The sequence below is a fragment of the Protopterus annectens genome, chromosome 6.part0 (assembly GCF_019279795.1).
Source record: "Protopterus annectens isolate FY-2018-M chromosome 6.part0, PAN1.0, whole genome shotgun sequence".
NCBI classification, from domain to species: Eukaryota; Metazoa; Chordata; order Ceratodontiformes; family Protopteridae; genus Protopterus; species Protopterus annectens.
In genome coordinates this window covers 1,437,313,875-1,437,341,357 of record NC_056737.1, presented here as the reverse complement: position 1 = coordinate 1,437,341,357, position 27,483 = coordinate 1,437,313,875, and the positions used below count along the sequence as shown (strand labels likewise).

Below are 27,483 nucleotides of genomic sequence, written 5' to 3'. Positions count from 1 at the left end.
TGTTTAAAATATCAGATAATGCAATTGTGTTGTTCTTGTTATAGATGTACATAAAGCTACTGCAAAAACATGTTATAAACTCTCTGGGCCTGATTCCAAAAGAGCTGCTGTCAGTGTAAGTAAGTTACTCCAGATTAAACCTGTCCTAATTCCAAAAGACTTGCTCTCAGTTTGACTTGCTAACACACCGGAGTAAGTCACTTCCACTGAGTGCAAGTCTTTTGAAAAAATGGCCCTCTGTGTTTACAGAATTGGAAGCAGCAAATGGGGATTGAGGACATCTGATTCAGTTTGGGCATTTATCAACAAACCTCACCTCATATTTCTTTTATACTTGCTTAAAGTTAATTGCCATTCAAGTCCATATACATCAAAGAAATATAGTGGCACATCACTGAATGCTGTTTTATTTACAGTGTGTAAAGTCAGCAGTGCTACAAGAAAAAAAAATGTACAGAGATGCTTGCTTTAATAACTCATTTGCATCAATGTAAGATAGATAAATAGACAGACAGACACATATATGAGGAGGTAGTATTAAACTCCCAACAGAGCTCAAAAGAAACTTCCTTGATGAAAAATAATGATTTTGATTTATCTTTGTTTTCCAGCTATCTCAGGTAAGTTACACTTTGTGAATTTAGCTTTACTTATGTCAGATATAATCACCATAAAATGATTATGACAAAAGTAACTGTATACTTTTCTGCATATGGGAATCAGAGATATAAATTAAGAATGCCACTGCAAGCCATTGTAAGTTCCAATGAATTTTAATGCATATGTGTCTACTTAAATGACCTCATTTGTACTGTTTTTGCAGCCCTCTACACGCCTTTCTTTCCTTATACCACATTAATTTAGGATTTTTAATTGTTTTTTTTGTATGCTTACCTATGAGATCTAATATTTAAAAAAGTTGAAAAGATGGATTTACTCTGCTTACATTTAAAGCTTCTTCAGCTGGTTAAGTGATATTATATTTTCAATCAGTAGTCTAGTCTGCTGGTGAACACAGTACTACATTTGTATAAAATGTCAGGTAAACAATTTTATTATTTATTTACTTGTGTATTTTCCCTCTCCATCTGAAATGATCTTACTGCTACAGCTTATCTCATTTATCCCTAATAAACTGAGATCTGATTGCCTGACAGCCACAATATAGGCGGCCATAAGGGGACTGATGTATTTAAGCTCCCTAGCCTCTATACCCGCATGTCGCATCAATGCTGCTTCTTGGGTGGGAATTAAACAGTACAGCATGGGGCTATTTGTAAGTGACATAGCTCCTAAGGTAGCCATACCACCCAGTAAGAAAATAACTCCCACTAAGCTCCCTGTCACTATCTCGGATACATTAATGAGAACTACACCTCATGGCATGTTCCTTAATTTCCTGCTAGGAAGAAATATACCCCTCACTTCCTCTCATAGGTTCATACTAGGCTATCTGCCCTAGGGCATTTATAAGCCTAGCCAGACTGTGTTTGGCTTTCACCACCCATTTTAAATTAATTTTGCTATGTCCTTTTTCGAGGTTAGTATACTGTGCCTCTGTCTAACAGTGACACAGAAGTGATACCCAGGGCAAACCTACGATCTCCCATCCACTCATCAAGATTCCTCTTGAAGAGAGTCAATGAGGGACTCTGCCTAACCTGGACTGGGATTTTATTCCAGAGTGAAGGGAACCTCTGGGTTATGAATTTGTCTCTCCAGCATGCCCTATTTATTTCAGTGCTGAGGTTCAAGTCTCTCGAGCGCGTAGCTCGATGGGATTTGGATTTTCTAAGGTGCAGCACGTCCATTAATTCCGGGTTGGACATGGCTTTAGAAGTCAGGCACAGATCGCCTCTGAGCAGGCGGTAAGCCACTGAGTAGAGCTGGAGTTTTTTAACCGGGCAGCATATGGCATCTATTTGAGCCCTTTGATCCTCTTGGTGAGGTACTTTTGGGGTCTTTCCTGTTGCTGCAGGTGTCTGGTAGGGTACATCCCAAAAGGGGCATTGTACTCAATTATGTGCCTGATGACGGATGAGTAAAGAGGCACGATGACCTCCTCTGATCTAGATGTGAATCCCTTCATGATTAGGTGGGCTATATAAAATGTTTTTCTAACCACGTTGGCCACGTCGTTTTCAAATGAGAGATTGTTATCAACTTGGGTCCCCAGGTCCCTAATTACTTCTTCCGTACTTAATGGATTACCACCTATGTGGTAATTTGTGGGCACTTTGTTTTTGCCAAAGGGGATGACTATACACTTTTTGAGGCCATGGCTCTGGCACCAGTTGTCTGTTTCTATGAGGCTCTTTTGTAGGATGCTTGTGTCGGCTGGAGAATCGATTATGGTGCCTAGTTTGCAGTCATCTGCGAACTTGGTCAGCCACAGTCCTTCCATGTTGGCCTGTACCTCCGAGAAATATATACCGAACAAGAGAGGTCCCAGGACTGAGCCTTGTGGGACACCACTTGTAACTGGTTTGGAGTCTGACATGCTCCAGCAATTCTAACCATGTGGGTTCTGTCCTTGAGCCACTTTGCAACCCATCTAGTGACATAGGGGTTTATATTTAAGCTGGTGAGCTTATCTATAAAGCCCGAGTGGGTTATTGTATCGAAGGCTTTTGCGAGGTCCAGGTAGGCTGTGTGGACCACCTTCCCCTCGTCAATGGCCTTGGTGACTGTTTCAAAGAAATCAACCAGGTTTAAGAGGCAGGATCTGCCCTTGACAAAGCCTATCTGGGTAGGATCCAGTGTCTGTAGGTCCCCAATATCTTTCTTTATGAGGTCCATGATGATCCTTTCCATAGCTTTGCAGACCAAGCTAGTCAGGCTTATGGGGCAATAGTTTCCAGGATCCATTGAGGCACCACCTTTGTGGAGAGGGACCACTGTTGCTGTACGCCACTCTTTGGGTACATATCCTGTAGTTAGGCTGAGATTGAACAGTAGTTTTATGTTTGGGTTTAGCTCTTCTTGGAGTTCATGTAGGACACAGCCGGGACACCATCTGATCCCATTGATGCTGTGTTTTTGCTTTGGAGGGGGCGGCCCTTACCTGAGCATTTGAGATGCCAGGGGGGCAGCACCTTGCTGGGATTGTTATTTGCCCTTTTGATGGGGGGTTTGCTGAACCTGTCAGCTAGGATGTTGGCAATGTCTGTGGGTTCGTGTATTTTTGTCATTTTGGACTAATTCTGAGCATATCTGGGAATTCCCACCCAGGTTCCTAACATAACTAAAGAAAGCCTTGTGATTATCCTTAGTGTTCTGTGCAATTTTTCTCTCAAAGCTGGCCTTAGACGATTTTATGAGTGACCGTAGTTTTTTGCTAATACTGATCAGAGATGCCTTCCCTTTTTGGGATTTTGCTCTGTCATGTAGTACCTTCCTCCTTCTATTGTATAGTTTGTTTATGGCTGGGGTCCACCAGAAAGGACGCTTGCCTTTGGAGGATTGGTTCTTGGTTTTATTTGGGATTGCATGATCCATGCATTCCTGAAGGTGTTCATAGAATGCGTTTATAAAGGATTCTGTGGTCTGGGCCGTATTTTCCACAAGCCCGGGGGCTTTGAAGGATTCCATCTCGTTTTTGAGGAGTGTGAAATTTGCTTTAGAGAAGTTTTTCACTGTGGTTTTCTGGGCAGGGGGTGAGGTCAGGATGTGAATATCCAGTGAGATTAGTTTATGGTCTGATCTTACCAGTGAGGGATACACTTCTGGTCTGGAGCATAGAGCCCCCATGTTGGTGATGATCAGGTCCAGTATGTTTTCCCCTCTTCTGGGAGTGGTAACAAATTGTTCCATAGCATTTGAGTTTATAAATTCTAGGAAACTTTGGGCTAGGGTGTTGGAGCTAGAGTAATGCTCCCAGTCTATGTTTGGGTAGTTGAAGTCGCCCAATATAATGGTGTTTGGAGAGACCTTCATATTTTCCAGTGTTCAGAGGAAGGCCGAGTGGGGCTCCTGGGTTTGGGAGGGTGGTCTGTAGCAGGCTATAAACTGGAAGGCAGTTTTACCCACCATTAGTTGCACATGGATAGTCTCTGATGTTTCGTGCTGTGCCACCAACCTGCAGGTGTGGGTATCTTTGATGAATATTGATACTCCCCCTCCTTTTGTGGTTCGGTCCAAGTTTTGGGGCCGAAAAGCATGGCATGAGGTATAACCTCGCAGTGCTGGGGTGCTCTCGGGAGCTTTGAACCAGGTTTCTGTTACTGCACAGATATCGATGTTCTCCATGCTAAGGAGAGTTTTGAGTGCGTGCATCTTGAGGTTTAGACTTCTGGCATTGAGTAGCATTACTCTTAGTTTCTTATCCCTTGTGATACCTATGGAGGTGGGTTTGTCTTTTGAGCCTTGCCTATAAAAGGCACTATTGGGGTGGCAAGAGTCTTTGCCAATATCCAAAAGCCCAGGGGTGACAGGTGCAAGCCGTCCCTAGTGAAGCATCGTGGCTTGTCGAGCATGTCATCCCAGGCTGACAGGCATTGGATCCCCTTTGAATGACACCAATACTTAAGCCAATTGTTGAAATTGATCATCTTGTCTTCATATTGTGGCATAATTCTTGGTGAGGGTAAGATGCTACTCAAGGTCAGAGTCATACCGGCTTGGGCTACATGCTCAGAGAGCTCCTCTATGTCTCTTTTCATGTAGTCCAGGGAGGTACGTCTCAGGTCATTCACACCAGCATGGACAATGACTGAGTCATATTTGTACTTGCCTTGGAGTGACCTGAGTGCTTGTGTTATGTGGTGGATCCTAGCACCTGACAGGCAGCTCACTGTGATCTTCTCCTTGTTCAGCCTGGTGAGCGGGACGTCAATATGCCTGACGACTGTCACCTATTACAAGTGTATAAGGTGTGTTGTTTAGCCTTAAGGGCTGTGACTGTTCGGCACACTGGCTTTGTCAGCTATGTGTTGCATGTGTTTTGTTTTGGGGTAGTGGTTGCTTGGGTGTCTGCTTTGGAGGTCTCTGCTGCTTAGACAGATTTTTATTTAGAGCCTCCGAGTATGTTTTTGTGTGTTTATGTGTTTGGTTTGCTGTCGTGGTAGGTCTATGTGAGACTGGAATTGTAGTGAGTGTGGTTTCCTTCTCCTCCAGACTGGTTACGCCAGTACTGAGTTGAGAGAGCTTAGCCTCCAGTTTGGCTATATGGTTGCATCTCTCACATGTGTTGGAATTTGTTGGGAGGAGGAGAGTGTTGTCTGTGTACATGAGGCAGTTGTAACATTCTTGTGCTGGGAACACTCCTCCAGGGATAGATAGGCTGCTCTAAGCTCACCACTGCCACTGGTGAACAAAGGAGCCTCCCTTTATTCAAGAAAGGAAATGGGCAACACAGGAACTTTCCAAAAGTCCAGAATACAGCAACGCCTGTATTTGGACGACTTTGGGTCAGGAAAGACGGGAAACAAGGATATTTTTTTTTTTCTTTTTTGAAACAAACAGCAGGAAAATGCAATAAATATGTAACACAGGCTAGCGCACTTGAGTGTGTAGCCTTAACAGGTAAATGCAACAAACAGGACAAACTTTAAAAGTGCAGGTGCAAAAACAACTTTAAACAGTTTAAAACAGTTCAAGAAGCAGAAATACTTGCAGTTTAGCTAGATCGGACAGTCGTCCAGGTAGTATCAGGAAAAAAAACACTTATCAGGTTAGCAGTCGCTCTTTTAGCCTCTCTGCTGCTAGCACCACTCTGCAGGACCACGGGGAGCTAGGCTGAGTAGTAACAAGGGCAAAATCCGCACCAAAGCGGGTTTTATACAGGGAGACTTGAAAGAGCTAGAAATTGGCCCAAAATGGCCAATAGACTACCAGATTCTTGTGCTGGGAACACTCTTCCAGGGATAGATAGGCTGCTCTAAGCTCCCCACTGCCACTGGTAAACAAAGAAGCCTCCCTTTATTCAAGAAAGGAAATGGGCAACACAGGAACTTTCCAAAAGTCCAGAATACACCAAAGCCTGCATTTGGATGACTCTAGGTCAGGAAAGACGGGAAACAAGAATAATTTTTTTGTTTTTTTTTTCTTTTTTGAAAAAAACAGCAGGAAAATGCAATAAATATGTAACACAGGCTAGCGCACTTGAGTGTGTAGTCTCAACAGGTTCACTTCTTTAGTGTAAATAGACCCTGGACTTCTGTCAAGATTCTATACCTCTACAATACTATTACATTAGCACTGAGCATAGAAAGTAATTAATTTGGGTCAGAATTCTGGTTTGTGAGGGATGATAGCAATACATACATAAAGTCTGTTCAGGATATGTTCATCTGTCAGCTCCGAAACATATAAGCTGGGATAAATATTTATATAAACATATTAACAAGATGTCAATTCAGTAAGTGTCTAACAGTTTTTATCATGGCATAACATACTTAACATTAGTAAAAGCGGCATATAGATATACGCCTTAGTGTCTCAGTAGATGTCTACACCTTAACATTTTACTGGCTAAGGTTTCTGCCTCACAGGTTCAAGGGATAGGCATGTGACTTAACCTCTGCATTACAGTTTATGCAGGATTTCTATTTTCTTGCCACTTCTCTGTGAATTTGCCTTGTGATTTAAAGTGGTATTTAGATGATCAATTTATTCTCTAAATCTGCAAAACATTATAGGCCAGAAGGTTTATTAGTTCATTTGAGAAGTATGATTTGATATTTTGGATTCCACTAATAATAATGTTAGAATTCTGTTAATGTGGATGTCCCACACAACCTATCCATCTAGTCACAGGCATAATCAGTCACCCAAACATTAACATGTCACATATATTCAATAATAATCATATTTTCTTGTCAACAGAGCTAGAAAATCAGTGAATTAATGTTTATTTATCTGGACAAAACATCTTGTCCTATTAGATGGGAAAAAGGCATACAACTACCTGGGAAGATGTGTTTGTCTAACGTACATAATTAAAACCTGCAAACTGCAAGTGTTGTCACATAAGAGCAAAAACACAAGAAAAACATAATTTCTATGCGCACATACCTGAGATGAGTGGCAGATACCTGTCACTTGCATTGAGTTAATAATTTATGGGTATACGGCCTCTTTATTTTTAGCTTGTTGATAAGAGTTCAGGCATATGTCAGCATTGAACATTGATTTTCCTGCCTCAGGATACATAATTCATCAGTCTGCTTGTTAGCCTCTGGCTGATCACTCCATGAAAACTGTGACTATTAAATCACTGATAGTACTCCCTGACAATAATCAGTATGTCCACGGTCAGCTGCAGGTAAAATAGCCAGCAGTTCTTCTAAAGCAGTCTTTCTAGAGAACAAGAAAGAAAGAAATAAAAATAACCTTATAAGTAAAACAGGGACCCACCTTACCGGTATATGCTAAGTCACTGATTTCTTTGAAACTGTTTTTAGTACATAACAATCAATACTTTAAACTGTATATTGCAAATGATAAACAAACACTGAAAACATTTTAATTGCACTATGTGTTTACAATTTAACTCCAATATGCTCAGCTGCTTAAAACATGTAATATAATTAGGAAGCTATATCATTCAGCTATACACATGTATAACTCATTGAAAAAACAAAAACTCTACTGTCACTTACTTTAATCAGGATACATTTCACACTTTTCACAGTATCAGAGGTGAACAGATATGATGTTATGTTTTAGATATTCAAAAAAGTGTATTCCTCATTAGTGTCAACTTGAAGGAAAAATAATTGTTCATACAGTTTAAAGCACAGCCCAAAGCCATATACACATTGGGTATGAGGCAGAAAGAGAAATGACTACTTTCACATACTATTACATAATATTTATGATGGACATATCACAAGCACTATCCAGCAGTATCATTTTTACTATGAAAATTTGGCGTTGTGACATGCACCTGGCAATGCTCCATCTTGGTGTTGCAGAAGGGGTAAGTGAGGGTTCCATCTGATGCATATTAAGTAGAATATGACTCCCTTAGCATACAGCCAATTTCATTCATTATGGCCTTTTTACAGTATTCTACCCTAGCAGTGCTGCTAGATATTATGAGGTATGAAAGGATAACAGCATGTATTCAGGCTAATTGCATACAGTACAGAATGCATTTTATTTATAGTTTTGGCAAACTACTGATATTCGTAATGCAATACGGCACAGGCAAAAAGATGACATTACTGCAACATGTCCCCAGCTCATGTTCTACAAAAGTGAAATTAAGTCATTAAACAATTTGATGTTGACTATACATTAATTTTCCTACATTGTCTTCAGCCACTAAGCTCATCAATATGTGTTTTGTTTTTTACATGAAGAATTAAAAAAGATGTATGGCACAAACTGCACCCTGTCATACTACTTAAGAACCTAGGTGATAAAGAATGTAACTGGCATCCTCTAAAGTACCTCAGTCTTGATTACGCAGTTGAATTTTTTAATACTACCTTCCTGAGCAACCTTAATTACCATGCCCCCATAAGACTTTCCAGAATCAAAGCACAACCCTCCCCATGGCGACAGAAAACCACTAAGTCAGAAATGAAAAACAGGGGTAAAGACTAGGAGCACTGGCGCAAAACCAAGACCCCCTCAACTAGACAGAAATTCCTAGAACTATGCAATAGAGTCAAAAAGCTAATAAAACAGGACAAATTCCAATACTACCAGTCTGCCCTAGACTCCTCCAAACAAAGCCCCAAACAATTCTGGTCCTCCATAAACTCCATCCTCCACCCAGGTAAAGTCAGTACCCCTCCTCCTAACATCCCTCACTCCTCAGAAAATATTGCTACCTCATTCAACACACACTTCACACAAACCATACTATCATTACCTAAACAACACAATCCCCCTCCCCTCCAACCCACACCTTCAACTAGTAATCTCCCCACTGCCTTCTCTTTTTCTCCTGTACCTACCTCCAACATAAAAAAACTCAACTAAACTTAAACCCACCAAATTAGCAGCAGACAACCTCCCAAGTGAATACCTACAAATCGCAGCTAATGCTCTGGCCTACCCAGTATCCATCTTGATTAACTGATCTCTGTCAGAAAGTTACGTTCCCACACTGTGGAAAGTATCACATGTAATTCCCCTCCACAAAGGCGGACCCTCCACAGAACTAACCAATTACTGCCCCATAGCTATTGTCTCTCCACTCTCCAAAATACTAGAGAGATGCATACACTCTCAGGTCTCAGACTACCTCCTTACCAACAACCTCCTTTCCAATACTCAGCATGGTTTCTGACCAAACCATAGCACCACCACTGCCTTACTCTCCTTCACTAACACTATCCTTCAGCATAAAAACAATGGCTATCTCTCCTCTGCTACTTTCCTAGACCTATCTAAAGCATTTGACATGGTCCCACACAAACAATTTATCTCTGTCCTCAATAACCTATCCTTCTCACAATCCGTCACCAACTGGTTTCAGAGTTACCTGTCTGACCACCAACAATCCACTGTATGGCAGAATGACATATCTCCCCAACTACCTGTCTCCATAGGGGTTCCCCAAGGATCCATCCTTGGACTCCTACTCTTCTCTGTTTTCACCAATAATCTAGCTTCTGCCACCACACATGGCACATTCATACAATACGCAGATGGCTTGACCATCATCTGCTCAGCCCAGTCCCTACCCAAACTGCAAAAAGTCACACAGGAAGCCTTTTCCTCTGTTGAAACTTGGTTATCCAATGCCCAATTAATACTCAACCCAAACAAAACTAAACTACTCATCTTCCAACCCACCAAACATACTCAAAACAACTCTCACTTTAACATCACAGCAAAAGACAACACCACTATATACCCAACTGAACACACCAAATTGCTAGGAGTGGAAATAGACAATAAACTAAAATTTGACATTCACATATCCATGACCATAAAAAAAGTCCACAAAAAACTAGGAGCGTTATACAGAAATAAGTATCTAATCACCAAAGCAGCAAAAATTTCAGTAGCAAATTCCCACCTTATCTCCACCCTACTTTGTGCCTCTCCAATATATACCAACCTAAGGCAATGTGATCTAAATAAGCTAGAGACCTGCTACAACAAAATCGCCAAATTCGCCACAGGAACATCCTACCATAGTCACCACTGTCTCTCACTTGCTAAACTGGGCTGGCTTGAACTCCCTCACCTCCTTCAATGGTATCAACTCTCACTTGCCCACAAACTAGTAAACCATCCACTAAATGTTCCATCCCTTCAGAATCTACTCCAACCCTATTGCACCACCAGACCACTAAGATCCAGCAACAAAAAAACACTTGCAGATCACTAAAGCCAATAACTCTGCTGGTGAAGCACTATTCTCTTGCAACATACTCAAATTATGGAACTCCCTCCCACCCACAATTACCTCCGTACCATCATGCACCCACTTCAAAACTTTACTGAAAGCGCACTAGTCTTTCTTTTTTCATATTCTCCAAGAAAATTTTCCATTGAAAAAAAAAAGTCTCACATATGTCACAAAATGTCTCTTTGTTAATAAGAATAAATGTTCTTACCTAGTCTGTGTTTACACCCAAAGGAGCTATTACATTGTTCCACAATTCATACTTGTACATTTCTTTGTCTTCTTTACTCTGAATCCTTACCACATACTTCCATTTTTAATTTTCTTGTGCCTTCTTTTACTTTCTCAGCATGTTTTCTTTTCCATATCACATGATTATTCAGGATTATCTTTGCTTCCTCCTTTTGTACTATCTCCCTTGCAGAAGTGAGGAAAATGTCCTATGCAGTCAGGTTACTTCATGTCCCCTTCCCTTACAGTGTCATGTGTGGACAGGGATGTTAAGGCACAAAAGAAAAAACATGAGACATCCCTGATGTTTGCCTTAATAATGGCCCTCCCACTTGATTTTTGCTCTGGAGTTGGGGAACAAGTTAGCCAGTTAAATGAGTAGGGGCTGAAGATCAAAAGGAAGTGGGAAAAACTGTAGCTAAAAAAGGAAGGAATGCTGTAAGTACAGGAATCAAGAAGTCTCCCTTAACAAGGATTACATAAAATTGTTTTAAATATTAAAATAAACTTGATATTTTTCCATTCCATGAAGGCTGTTTTGCTGAAGTCCATTAAGTCAAGATTACAGGAATGAATGAATGGGTTTCCATGGTCATCATTGTTCGGAGAAAGAGAAACCCCACTGCAACACCCACAATTCATTGTGTTAGTTCTCTCATGTCAATCTGACCATCACATCTACCTCTTTGCAGATAGGTATTCAATCTTTCTTGGTAAGCTCATGGTATCCACTTAAAAATAATGCACAACTACTCAACAAAATGCAATAAAAAAATGAAACCATCTATAGTCTATTCTACAATCATTCAGACCAGCTATAATTGCCAAATCACTGAAACATAAAGCACAATAAAAACCTGCAACCATTGAGCTCAGGTGTAATTGCCAAAGGATTAAAACATAAGTACAATAAAAATACGCTCTTCAAACCTTCAATTATTACTGAATAATGAATAAATAAATAAGCACATACAAAATCAAATAAAATTGAACTATACCATTCTAGCCTCTAACCCCTCCCTCCCTCCCACTAGGAAAACAATCTCTATAGAGGATCTTAACTCTACCACAAACTCATATATGTATATATATATATATATATATATATATATATATATATACACACACACCTAAACCCTTTGGTAAAGGAGAATTCCACTATAAAGGATATCTTCATATATATATATATATATATATATATATATATATATATATATATATGGTTCCACTTCATATCGTCAAATTATCATTTCATCGAATTGCAAAACATAGAGACCAAATCATCAAAAACACAAATCGTCAAAAACTCATAACATCGAATCTCAAATCATTGAAAACTATAAAGCAACTAGAAATAACATCCCACAGGGTTTTTGCCCCCCTACATCCCCCCATATGGGGGGCTCCACCCACCACATCCGCCATACATTAAATATACCAAATTCAAGGTTGAACTACAGTGGGGGAAAAAGGTAATTTCCTAACCCTACTGTAGTGCGCCCTTGGAGTTGGTATATTTAATTTACAGTGGGTGTGGGGGGCAGAGCCCCCCCACATGGGGAGTGCAGGGGAGTTTGCCCCCCTGCATAAACATAGTAAACAGTGTCTGGGATGTTATTTCTAGTTGCTTTATAGTTTTCAATGATTTGTGATTCAATGTTATGAGTTTTCAACTATTTAGTCTCGATGTTTTGCAATTTGATGAAATGATAATTCGACGATATGAAGTGGCACTGTATATATATATATATATATATATATATATATATATATATATATATATATACATATATATATATATATATATATACACACACACACACACTACACACACATACATACACACACACGCACATGCACATATATATATATAAATATATATATAGCTACATATATAGATATATATATATATATATATATATATATATATATATATATAGCTACATATATCTATTGTATCTATGTAATACATATTTATCTTTATTTATATATATATATATATATCTATATATATATATATATATATATATATATATATATATATATATATATATATATATATATATATATATATAATGTGTGTGTGTCTCCTTCAGAAGACTGACCTACCAAAAGACTGATTGCCAAAATACTGAAAGATGTAATGACTGAATCCCAAAATATTGAAAACTCAAAATACTGAAAACATGTTTAATGTAGGGGGCACAGACTCCCACATGAGGTGTGCAGGGGGGTTAATGATATATACCAACTCCAAGATGGGCAAATTCCATCCATCAGTATTTTGAGTTTTCAGTATTTGGGATTCAGTGTTTTTTTCTGTCAGTCTTCTGAAATAGAGCCACACAATATGGGTCTACTTTGTTTCATTTAATCTCATTTCACTGAATTTCATTTCATCCTGACCACTTCGCTGAAAACTCAAATGACTGAAAACTCATTTCACTGAACTGCAGTTTGTATATATGAAACTGTGTATAGAGTACTACCACCACCACCACCACTGTAAGGCAAGTATAAGGTATAGTTAGTACATATAGTTAGGGGTGTGGTGGGCACAGCCCTCCACATTGGGGGGTGTGGGGGCATAGCTCCCCCAGTTAGTTTGAGTACATATTGTCTTCTGGAGAGAGTTAGTCATTGGTGTTGCAACCATACATGTCTATTGTCTAAAATGTATTGTTTTGAAGTTTGTGGTAAAATACAATATAAAACAAACAAGGTTGGGACTGCCCCCCACACCACCTGATGTGGGGGTGAGCTGCGCCCCCCAACTACATATAGTAACTCCAAGATGGCACGACAGTAGGGAAAAGGTCATATACATTTTACTTGCTTTACAGTACTCTACACAGTGCCAAATATACTAACTGCAATTCAATGAAATGAGATTCAGTGAAATGAGTCTTCAGCGATGTGGTTGGGGTGAAATGAAATTCAGTGAAATGAGATTCAATGAAACAAAGTAGACTCATAGATATATATATATATATATTATATATATATATATATATATATATATATATATATATATATATATATATATAAATATTTATAAGGTTTACTATCATATAATCGAAATTCATAATATAAACCTGTCATTTTATCTAATTAATTGGTTGAAAATAATGTGAAAGTGATTATAATGTTGAATTGTATATAATATGCGAAAATTCGACATTAGACATATTGTTTTCGAATTTTCCATCACCGAAAGAGTTTTTAGTTTTTCAGATTCCCGAGTGCATTTTTCCGACCCCTGTGATATTTACAACACATATCCATGAACTTTTCTTCCAAACAGCAATGTAAGTGTTATTTCTCCTCAGAAACCCGCTGTATACATAAAATATTTCTCCCGTGCTAAGTGACCAAATTTAAATGTGGAGCATACATGCAGAATTCCTCCTGGTGATACAAATGCCAATGCTAATATCTGCTTACACAGTAATGCAAACTGTGTATCATTCCCACCTAAGGAGGCCAATCTCAACTTTTGTATTTGGTGCCATAGCAGTTGATAGAGATGGAACCAGCAGCCTTTAGGCATACTGTCAGGAAAAATCCTAGCTATACAGTTCACTGCTCCCTTCTCAAAATCGCTCAGAATCATGTTTGGCTGTAACAGCAGTTGAAAATTATTACATAGCTGTACAACAGAACTGATCGTAACATTCTTTTGTCTTTGAAGGCAAAATGCCATACACCACAGGGATAACCTTGCCTTCTGATGTTCATGTGATACTGCAATGGATGGTATACACCTGTCTGCACTCCCTAGTACTTATAGGAAAGGTCCCATCTACCAGTATGAATTCTGAAGCACAAAACATCCGCAGATTTCCCTCAGTTGTCAGTATTACTATATTCACTGCATTACTGCCTATATGTGTGTGATGCACAATGAATGTTCCATTTTTAATTGATAACATACCAGCCGTTAGCTGAGTGAATGACTCAAGGCTACACATGATGGACATTCTATTCTTACGACGTAGCCTATGTACCGTCTGCTTAAGAGCATCAGTATTAGGCAGACTATTAACAACATCAGTCGATGTGCCTGCCAAAATCTCGCTGACTATCCTACACTGATCTTCCATAGTCTGCTCTGCTCTTCGCTGAATAGCCTGCCGTACCTTCCTTTCCTCATGCTGTACTATATCTGGCCGGTGAAAATGTGCAGTACTTTTCTCCAACTTCTCATCCTCAAGACACTCCTCTGTAATATAATGACCCTTACACCGGTCACTGTTTTACCTTGTATAACACCAGTACCTCATACTATCTGTACATTTCTCCAGATAGTACTGCTATCCATCAACACTAAGCATTTTCCGACCCTTTTGGGACAATACAGTTTGATACATTGTGCCAATTGCACCAGGACAGTCTGTAACAGAATTTTGCTGTGACATGATGTATACTCACAACCTGCAATTCAATGTAGTCATTAGGAACGTCTGCCAGTAATGGATCTACACAGTTACACTATATCACACTCTATCCATTATGGCTAACAGCCATGGACATTTTCATGAAATCACGTTACAAGCTAAATACAAACAATAAGGATACACACTCTATTACATGTGCAGGCACTGCAGACCTTTGGCTACCGAAATAATCCTTTAACAGTATCACAGGCACCCTGTACAGACCATCAGACACGTGGAAACATTAAGAATCATTTACTTTTATCACAGTTACCATACAGGATAATGCAAATTTAACTATAACAATGTATTGTGAGCTGCCAAGTATGACCCCCTATTGTAAACATAGCTATAATTTCACCATGCACTGCACTAAACTATATTCAGATTGAAGTAAAGGGCATACTCAATTAACTGCTGCAGACAGGCAGCTACAGTCAAAATACCACATATCGGATGTATATGCAAAAGATGTGCGCCATACATATAAAAGATCTCCACATCCAATCATACCGTCAATATGCACTATGTATATTACTTCAGTGTGTCTCCCCATCTGTATTATAATTTATCATTCCATACAAGAATCCTATGCATCCTATGCACCCCTTCTGTGGAAAAAAGCCTCCATCATTCCCTTGCACAAATGAGGCAACAACACTGACATCTCCAACTTCCACCCCATAGCCATTCTCTCCCCCATCTCAAAAATCCTTAAAAATGTATTCACCTACAACTTCTACCTTTCCTTCTAGACAATCATCTCCTGGACCCAACAAAACATGGTTTTCAACCTGGACACAGCGCCACCACAGCCCTTCTATCCTTCCTTGATAATAACTGTGCTCGCAAATCAGGAAATATCATATATTCCCTTTTCTTAGACTTATCTAAAGTCTCTGATACCATTTCCCATACCCTACTTCTATCTCCAAGCTCTCCCACCTTAATCTTTCCTCTTCATCCATCAACTGGTTTTCCAGCTACCTCTCAAGTAGACAACAAGCCATCAAGTGGAATAACTGTATCTCCTCATACCTCAACACTACAACAGGCATCCCACAAGGATCTATCATAGGCCCTTTACTATTTAACATCTTCATTAATGACTTTCATCAGGGAATCCCAAGTTCTAAATGTGCCCAATACGCAGATGAATCTACCATCATCTGCTCTGCTGAGTCTCTCCCCAAACTCAGGCAAGTAACTCAGGAACCCTTTAACAGCACTGGGACATGGATGCTAAGCACTCATCTAGCTCTCAATGCATCTAAAACCAAACTCATGATCTTTACCCCATCCAGAAACACCATAAAAGACAAAATCTCCTGTTCTGTAGTAAGCCAAAACTTAACTCCCATTGAAATTGTCCCCCACACTAAGCTTCTTGGTGTCGTCATCAATTAACAACTAAAGTTTGACATCCACCTTCAAACTAACATCAAGAAAACTCAGCAGAAACTCGGAAAGCTTTATCATCACAATCACTATCTCACCTCTTCATATAAGCTTACCCTCTGTACCACTTACATCCTCCCCCTCTCTCATGTATGGGGCACTCATCCTTACCAAACTTCAAGCCACCCTTAAAGCTAAACTAGCATCCTGCTACAATAAAATCTCCAAGATTGCTACCAGCTCTAAATCCTTCTCCCACCACTGTGATTCCTTACATTCCTTGAAGTGGCTTGATCTCCCCAACTACCTCTCATAAATTCAACTCACTTCTGCCCATAAACTCATTTTCAAGTCATCTCAATGTCCCTCCCTCTCCTCCACCCTTACTATACATCTTCCTGACCAACCTCTCAGGTCTACCAAAACCTCCTTGAAGTGTATAAACCATTATATACTCCTGGCCAACTTCTATTGTCATTTTCCCTAGCATGAAAGTGGAACTCACCCCCCCCCCCAAAGCCAAACAACCCAAAACCTCTCCAATTTTAAATCTTTACTCCATTCTTATCTCTCTTCTTCTTGGAGCACTCCTGCTCCCACCCCTCCTAATCTCCCCTCTATCCCACATCCTTCATCCTTCTCTTTCAAAACTCTACCCAACACCAGTCATCCTTTCTTCTTCCTTCATCTTTATCTGACAATTATTTTCTCCCTTTACACCCTATATAGCACAGGTATATGTTATTGCTCTAATAACAGAATGCTTTTTATCTCTCAAGGGTTCAACATCTAAACTTATGGCACACTACACAAATCCAACCACTACTCCTATCTCTGTATCAGTAGATGCCTATTAATTATGTTGTAAAAAATTTAATAATTTCTGCACATTTTTGCTGTTACAATATCCTGCAATACTTTCTGTATTAATTTTTGTATTAATTATGTACTAATTCTTGCTTAACTTTGTTTTGTATGAGTGTACATGGAGCTTTTCTCCCCAGGCCTCCACTGAAAAAGGGCTCATCATGGCCCAATGGACTTTCCTGGTTAACAAACTGCAAATAAATAAATAAATAAAATAAAAAAATATTACAATGATGCAATAAATTTTATGTAGACATGGTTGTTTTAGAAAACATAAGATTCTTAACAAATGTAGAGAGACTGCAAACAGAAAAAATATGGGATGAAAACATAAAATGGGATTTGGGAAATGAACATTATTCTTGATTAGCAGTATCATATAGGAGGGCACTGCCAATACTAGATGTACCACTAGTAAGAATGGGAAGATTAACTATTGTTGATTTAAGCTAGCAAGAGAAAGCATAACTATAGCTTTATGTGCTTATGTTATCTGTAAAGATGGATTCTTTTTAAATATATGTTAGCTTATTTAGTAGTGAATATGAATATTATAATAACAGAAGATTTTATCTGTGATTTAAAGGTCTATATCATATAATCGAAGCTTTAGGTAATTGAATACCTAAAGCTCGACATCTAAACAACGAAAGATGTAAACCGCAAACAGCCACTTCCGCAAATTTTTTCATAGGGAAAAATCTGCTTGACTGTTATTGGGGCTCTTCCCTTTTCTGCATTGTAGAGTGATCTCAGAGTTGGTATATTTAATTAGGGGGTGTGTGGGTAGCACAGCCCTCCACATAGGGGGTGTTGGGGGCAAACCCCCAACACTTGTTTTTGTCCAGCCAAGCAAATTTTTTCCCTTTGAAAAAATTTGCAAAGTGGCCGTTTGCAGTTTACAGCTTTTGCTGTTTAGGTGTCAGGTTTTGATTTAAAGGATAAACAAAAAAGAAAAGAAAAATATAAGAAAATGTTAGAAGTTATGAAATGTGGTGAATTGGCTATATGGAATAGAACATTCTGGACATATAGAAGAGGTATCCTTAAATCAAAAGCTGATTATTTTTACAATATCTGAAAAAATGATTATAGCAGAAAGAGAAGCAGTTGTAACAGGATTTACAGATCATTTGGCAATATGGATGTAAATACATGAAAATAAAGCACAATATAAAATAGGAAAGGGAATAGAAATAAAATGAAATAGAATGGAATAAGAAAAGGATAAAGAAAAATTATACAATTAGTGAGTGATCATGCTACTGTGAAGGCTTTTATGTTAACTAGATGGAAAATACAAAAAAATTACAATGGCAGAGTAAAACAAGGAAGATGGATAAAGAAAGATATGTGGAGACATATGAAAACGCTTTTGGGAATTTAGCAAAGAATGACAGACAATACTATGATAAAGAAAACAAATTACACACTAGAAATGAAAAATTAAGGATTTGTTATATAGAGATGTTTACTACAATGAAAAAATGAAGAAGTATCAGCATACTTAAGTAAAATAGTGAATGAGGATGGAACTGTAATGAGAGAAATGAAAAAAATAAGAAAGGAGAGGTAGAAATAAACATTGGTTTAGGAAACTGTAGGTCATTATGTGGAAGAAATGTTTAAAAAAGAAAGAATACAATAAGATATGGGAAGTAAAAAAAAATCTCAGCTCAAGTAAATAAGGAATGACAACTTCTATTGTCATTTTCCCTAGCACGAAGGTGGAACTCACCCCCCCCCCCCATAGCCAAACAACACAAAACCTCTCCAATTTTAAATCTTTACTCCATTCTTATCTCTCTTCTTCTTGGAGCACTCCTGCTCCCACCCCTCCTAATCTCCCCTCTATCCCACATCCTTCATCCTTCTCTTTCAAAACTCTACCCAACACCAGTCATCCTTTCTTCCTCCTTCATCTTTATCTGACAATTATCTTCTCCTTTTACACCCTATATAGTACAGGTATATGTTACTGCTCTAATAACAGAATGCTTTTTATCTCTCAAGGGTTCAACATCTAAACTTATGGCACACTACACAAATCCAACCACTACTCCTATCTCTGTATCAGTAGATGCCTATTAATTATGTTGTAAAAATTTTAATAATTTCTGCACATTTTTGCTGTTACAATATCCTGCAATACTTTCTGTATTAATTTTTGTATTAATTATGTACTAATTCTTGATTAACTTTGTTTTGTATGAGTGTACATGGAGCTTTTCTCCCCAGGCCTCCACTGAAAAGGGCTCATCATGGCCCAATGGACTTTCCTGGTTAACAAACTGCAAATAAATAAAATAAAAAAATATTACAATGATGCAATAAATTTTATGTAGACATGGTTGTTTTAGAAAACATAAGATTCTTAACAAATGTAGAGAGACTGCAAACAGAAAAAATATGGGATGAAAACATAAAATGGGATTTGGGAAATGAACATTGTTCTTGATTAGCACTATCATATAGGAGGGCACTGCCAATACTAGATGTACCACTAGTAAGAATGGGAAGATTAACTATTGTTGATTTAAGCTAGCAAGAGAAAGCATAACTATAGCTTTATGTGCTTATGTTATCTGTAAAGATGGATTCTTTTTAAATATATGTTAGCTTATTTAGTAGTGAATATGAATATTATAATAACAGAAGATTTTATCTGTGATTTAAAGGTCTATATCATATAATCGAAGCTTTAGGTAATTGAATACCTAAAGCTCGACATCTAAACAACGAAAGATGTAAACCGCAAACAGCCACTTCCACAAATTTTTTCATAGGGAAAAATCTGCTTGACTGTTATTGAGGCTCTTCCCTTTTCTGCACTGTAGAGTGATCTCAGAGTTGGTATATTTAATTAGGGGGTGTGTGGGTAGCACAGCCCTCCACATGGGGTGTTGGGGCAAACCCCCAACACTTGTTTTTGCCCAGCCAAGCAAATTTTTTCCCTTTGAAAAAATTTGCAAAGTGGCCGTTTGCAGTTTACAGCTTTTGCTGTTTAGGTGTCAGGTTTTGATTTAAAGGATAAACAAAAAAGAAAAGAAAAATATAAGAAAAAGTTAGAAGTTATGAAATGTGGTGAATTGGCTATATGGAATAGAACATTCTGGACATATAGAAGAGGTATCCTTAAATCAAAAGCTGATTATTTTTACAATATCTGAAAAAATGATTATAGCAGAAAGAGAAGCAGTTGTAACAGGATTTACAGATCATTTGGCAATATGGATGTAAATACATGAAAATAAAGCACAATATAAAATAGGAAAGGAAATAGAAATAAAATGAAATAGAATGGAATAAGAAAAGGATAAAGAAAAATTATACAATTAGGGAGAGATCATGCTACTGTGAAGGCTTTTTATGTTAGATGGAAAATACAAAAAAATTACAATGGCAGAGTAAAATAAGGAAGATGGATAAAGAAAGATATGTGGAGACATATGAAAATGCTTTTGAAAATTTAGCAAAGAATGACAGACAATACTATGATAAAGAAAACAAATTACACACTAGAAATGAAAAATTAAGGATTTGTTATAAAGAGATGTTTACTACAATGAAAAAAGGAAGAAGCATCAGCATACTTAAGTAAAATAGTGAATGAGGATGGAACTGTAATGAGAGAAATGAAAAAAATAAGAAAGGAGAGGTAGAAATAAACAATGGTTTAGGAAACTGTAGGTCATTATGTGGAAGAAATGTTTAAAAAAGAAAGACTACAATAAAATATGGGAAGTAAAAAAAAATCTCAGCTCAAGTAAATAAGGAAGCTGAAAAAGAGATTATTCTGCGTAAGTTGGATACAGGGCTTAGACAGGTAAATATAAATTTGGTAGCATGCCTGTATGGAATAGGATATGAAATATATTAATTAATGGAATGGCCAAAAGAATATTTGTTACATATTCAGAATGAATGGTTAAATAAATGTTTTGGCGATATGGAACTGTGTAGTAGAATGTTACAATTTATATAGAAAAAAGGAGATAAGATATAAAAAATTGCAGATCAATAATATTGGGGGAGGAGGGATTAGCATAATGGCTAAGGTGTTTACCTCACAAACACATGATGCAGGGTTTCATGCTCCTCTTTAAGGGACATTGGCTAGGCTTAAAATGGCTCATAATGGCAGCTAACCTAGTACTGAACTATGAACCCATGAATTATTACAGATTATAAGATATTTATGAATATAATACAAAACGATTGGAAAATAAGATGGCAAATATAGTGGAAGAAAGTTTATATGGTATGAAAGGAAAGGAATCTCAGGAATTGCTAGTGGTAGGAAAAGAAATTGTGGATGATATTTTACATAGAAAAGAGGATGTAAAACTTATGATAAGTGGTATTAAAAAGCTTTTGATACAGTATAGCATGAGATATTATGGGACATAATGTTTGTATGGCAGAGTATAGTAATAATTAATTACGAATTCTGATAAATGGCTGTTTAAGTAAATAAATAGAGATGAGTAAAGAGATAATATAAGTATGACCTATGAGTTGTATTTTACTTGCTTTATAGGTTTACAGATTTATAGATTAGTGTTAGGCTAATTGCCTTTGTCTTCCATTTTAAGCCCAGCCAATTACCTCATTGAGAATCACACCCTGCACTTTGTATCTGTAAGGTAAAGACCTTAATCATTATGCCAACATCCCACCCCTAACAAAATCATAGTTACTAGGCATGCAGTTCAGGAGACCATTAAAGAGCATAGTCCAAATTCCAAATTGCCCAAAGTAGTGTCAGATTAACTGACTTTCTCAGTGTCACACAGTAGGTAAATGAAGGTAGAACGATTCAAACCCTGCACCTTTGTCACAGGAAGTAGCTCATTAACAAGCTGGAGCTTAAGTCCTTTTCACTAACAGCTTTAGTTATGAATATAGTAGTAAATGAGGTGAATTGTAAAATGAATGTAATGCAAAAAGGTGTAGACATTGCAGCTTTTATGACATATGCAGATGATATTATTATTATAACAATTAAAAACAGTTTATGGGTGAAAGGAGCTGTACTTTATGTAGTATGACATTATAAGGACAAAAACATAGGTCTGCGAGTTGGTGTAAAGATAGGAGGAAAACAATTCACAATGAAAGAAATATCATTGTTAGAAATGCATTGTGGTTATAAAGAAGTAAGTAGAACACAATGGGAAAACTTTCAAATGAATTAAAGGAAAACATTTTATGGAAAACATTCAGTAGTAATGGGAAAATGATATGATTCTGAGAATGTACGTGAAACAGTTAGCAGTTGATGTTTTAAATGACTTTATATGTATTCAATTTTTTTTTCAGAAAAGTAATGTGGTCAGTTTAAAAGTTAAACATTGCTTGGTAATGTGACTTTTACCCTTGATCATGTGATTTTGTATTTGGTATTTAAGTGTATCTGATATGGTTGTTCTGTTTGTCTGAAGAAGTTGAATTATTAAACTTGACAAAAGCACTAACATACAAAAAACAGTTTGTTTCCACTTTTTTGTCTTTTTTTTATTTAGTGGTTTGTCAGTTTTCTTTGGAGTTTAAAATCTAAGCCTTCTAAAGTTGATCTTGAGTTGGGAAGTGTTACTAGTACATCACTGGCAAAAAGCATAATTTTGGAAGCATAATTTTTAAAATTTCTATACCTTTGATGTTTGTGTTATTTGAATTTAAAATTGCTAGAACTTCAATGGCTATATTAAATAGAATAGATGCAAGGGGACAAACCTGCTTGGTATCCTTAGTCAGAGAAATAGAATTAGATGTGAAAAGCCCTAATTTAATGTAAGCTTTGTTATCTTTATAAATATTTTTCATAAAGGAAAATCAAATAATTCTAAGACTTTAAATAAATAATTCCAATTTAAAGAATTAGGGGGCCTTTTCAATGTCCAGGCTTATAAAAAGACTTGTTATTTCTGTTTACAAAATATATAAGGATTAATAATCTTAAAATATTATCATGAGTTTGTCTTTGATATACAAAGACATTTTGGCTGAAATTAATGATTTGTGATATTGTTTGATTTAAATTGATCTGAAACGACAGACATGAAAATTTAACAGCATTGTTTGGAAGTGATATGGGTCTGTATGAAGAGCCAAACTGAGAATTTTTAATTTATTTTGGTATGGGCTTGATTAGTGAATATTTCCATGAGGGGGGAAATATCTTGTGTATGAACCTGTATAATAGTTTTGTGGAAAAGTGAGACAATAGACTGAGTATAATTTAGAAATTTCTAATATTATAAGTCTACTATATATAAGGATTGGTTGTTTCTCCTTTTCCATAGCCTGCACTTAAGGAGTTATTTTCTCATCTGATTACAAAAATATGTCATTATTCAAACAAAAACATTTAATATACTGGTATTAGATGATAAATGATGATTTGAAATCAACTGACTATCTCAAAGTTGAATTTGAAATTGATACACTTTTATCGATAGACTTACAAGAATGTAAACATTACCTTTTAAATAAACTTGATTCAATGTCCACAATAATAAAAAAGTCAATACCTAAACTATTGTATTATTTGATGTTATCCACACAACATAAATTTCCTATTAAAAACAAATTATCACACATATAGAAAGCAATTAAATTTGATTTAGATATCTATCCTGATAGCTACTGGAATTACTTATTTTCTTTTAATAATTATCTTCCTAATGACCAAGACAAACTAAATATATTACAATCTGCCAGTTTAACCACTTCATCAACTAAACAAAGATTATTTTCTTGGAAATATATCTACAGATCATTCCTTACCCCTTTAAGTAAATTTAGTAAGAAGAACATTACATGTTGCAGATGTAAAAAGGAAGTCAAAGCCAATTTGTCACATATGTTTTTGATTGTATAAACTTAAAAAATATTGGGAAGATATCAATATCTTTCTGCAAGTCTTTTTCTTTGATAACTTTATACTACCCAAATCACTTTTATTTAATACACCAGTTCCTGAATGCATTAGGAAAATGAAACACCCTCTGAGTTGGTCTATATTAGCAGTTGCTAGAAAAACCACAACAAGGAACTGGAAATATTTCTCCCTCATTTCAAGAATTTAAAAACCTCCTCATTGTAGTCTGTCATTTGTAAAGGTTGACCATTTAATCAAGAACTACTAGGAATAAAGCCTTATATAATATGTGGAATAAGTTATGTGACTTATTAGAAAAATAATCTGACATTTTTGTAAACAGTTAATATATACCAATACTCATATACTGTACATTTGTGAACGTCTTTATAAATACTTTAGTTATGTTTTATTATTTTAGTTTATTAATACTCAATTTGAAAATTTTACGATTCTATGGTAATATCTGTTTTTTTATTTAAATCAACAAAGCTGTTTTCAAAAAAAAAAAAAAGAAATTTCAATATTAGCTTATCTGCACCTGGGAATTTATTCGGTATAAATTGTTTGATTTTGTTTGAGATCTCTTTAAAAAGTGATCTCCTTGTGTACATTTTTTTTAGTTCAAAGGCATCTTTGTAAAAAAATACTATATAAAGATTTATATCTGGGACAATGCCTTCAATTTTGGATTTTGAGATTTGTGATGTCATCTGAAAGCATCAAAGTTATCCCTAATGTCTGTGTATGGTTTGTTATTAATATCTTTTATTTCTAAGATGTTATTGCTTTTTGGTTGTATTTTTATAGTTTTAGTTAGCTTGTGTATATGTTTGAGAGACGTAGCATAAGAGGCTACTTTAACATTTTCGAAAGCTATGGCTGTATTATCTGATAATATATCTATGTAGCTCTTATTTAGACTTTTTTACTTTTATTACAGACTTATCATTTGCTTTATATTTAGCTTTAGTCTCTTGAAGCTGTGATTGCATGTTTGATAGTTCTGACTTAACGCAAATTAGAATTTTACCAAAAATATAACCTTTTAAAGAGTCTTAGATCATAGCTATATTAACTCCATTAGTACTATTTGTTTCAACATACCGAGTCGGTTCACAAAGAAGCCAGAGTTTAGAATATTTTGATTTTGTTTACAATCTTTTGATTTTATTATACAAGAATGTATTGTGATTAAATAAGTTAATGCAAGGCATTTTAGAATAAAGGCATTGCTTGTGATTGGAAATAGGAGAGGGTATGATAGTGAACGTGGATATCTTTCAAATTATGTCCTGGGATACTAGTATTCTATCAATTCTAGTTTGTGTAGCATATTTATATGAATAATTAAAGAATGATTTGAATTCTCTGAGTGAATGCGCCTTTTAAGATGAAATTTTCAATCCAGTTTTAAAGACTTTTGCAGTTGAAGTCATTCTTAGTTTTGTTCATTACTAAAATCTTAATCATATGTTTTTGATCATTACTAGAATCTTAATCATATAATAAACTGAAGTTACTTATTAGTAAGGTGCCTTTGTATTCATTAAGAACAATGTTTATATGCTTTTTATGTAAATTTTGACTTATCCCAGGAAACCAATACATATTTACTAGAGTTAATAATCTGTTATTATGTTTTATTTTAAAAGGAGTTACGAGGCCATCTTGGTCCTCATATTTATGAATGATGTGTGGTGAGATCATTTTTTCCATAAAATCATCACTCTTCTCTTGCTTTTAAATGTGTACTTTGCCAAAATTTAATAATTAGTTGGATTACATACACTATTATCTTCATTTTAAGTTTGGTTCTTGAAGGAATATAACTTGAGACTTGCTTGCTTTTAAATAATGAAGCAGATCAGATCTTTTCCTTGGATTATTTAAGCCACTGGCATTAAAAGATAACAGAGTTAAATCCACCTATAAAATATGTTAAGACAACAATATAATTATCAACATAAGTCAATATAACTATTACATAAGGATACCGCCTGTAATTTTTTGCAGAATTGAAACCAATATTTATGGTATGATAAAAAGTGAAAAAGGAAAAAACGTAATAAACTAAAGACAATAATTCCATTAACTACATGGAATTCACATAATTCCTAGAATATTAAATATAAGATCCATTAGACTATCCTTCACTATCTAACTTATCAAAGAATAAAGAATTAATAGGATTAGTAGAACTTGAAAGTCTAATAATATGGAGATCTCCAATTTTAAATCTTTACTCCATTCTTATCTCTCTTCTTCTTGGAGCACTCCTGCTCCCACCCCTCCTAATCTCCCCTCTATCCCACATCCTTCATCCTTCTCTTTCAAAACTCTACCCAACACCAGTCATCCTTTCTTCCTCCTTCATCTTTATCTGACAATTATCTTCTCCCTTTACACCCTATATAGTACAGGTATATGTTATTGCTCTAATAACAGAATGCTTTTTATCTCTCAAGGTTTCAACATCTAAACTTATGGCACACTACACAAATCCAACCACTACTCCTATCTCTGTATCAGTAGATGCCTATTCATGATGTTGTAAAAATTTTAATAATTTCTGCACATTTTTGCTGTTACAATATCCTGCAATACTTTCTGTATAAATTTTTGTATTAATTATGTACTAATTCTTGCTTAACTTTGTTTCGTATGAGTGTACATGGAGCTTTTCTCCCCAGGCCTCCACTGAAAAAGGACTCATCATGGCCCAATGGGCTTTCCTGGTTAACAAACTGCAAATAAATAAATAAATAAAATAAATAAATATTACAATGATGCAATAAATTTGATGTAGACATGATTGTTTTATAAAACATAAGATTCTTAACAAATTTAGAGAGACTGCAAACAGAAAAAATATGGGATGAAAACATAATATGGGATTTGGGAAATGAACATTGTTCTTGATTAGCAGTATCATATAGGAGGGCACTGCCAATACTAGATGTACCACTAGTAAGAATGGGAAGATTAACTATTGTTGATTTAAGCTAGCAAGAGAAAGCATAACTATAGCTTTATGTGCTTATGTTATCTGTAAAGATGGATTCTTTTAAATATATGTTAGCTTATTTAGTAGTGAATATGAATATTATAATAACAGAAGATTTTATCTGTGATTTAAAGGTCTATATCATATAATCAAATCTTTAGGTAATTGAATACCTAAAGCTCGACATCTAAACAATGAAAGATGTAAACCGCAAACAGCCACTTCCGCAAATTTTTTCATAGGGAAAAATCTGCTTGACTGTTATTGGGGATCTTCCCTTTTCTGCACTGTAGAGTGATCCCAGAGTTGGTATATTTAATTAGGGGGTGTGTGGGTAGCACAGCCCTCC

The 27,483-nt window shown here is 36.2% G+C and overlaps 1 protein-coding gene across 1 annotated transcript in view; it reads right to left on the bottom strand.

Moving 5' to 3' along the window:
• The window catches only part of THSD7B (thrombospondin type 1 domain containing 7B), a 6,482,604-nt gene that overhangs the window by 5,411,041 nt on the left and 1,044,080 nt on the right, over positions 1-27,483 (bottom strand). The window contains exon 3 of the mRNA XM_044074964.1: positions 7,015-7,299. The gene's annotated coding sequence lies outside the window, so the exon portion shown is untranslated. The remainder of the gene's footprint in view (positions 1-7,014; positions 7,300-27,483) is intronic.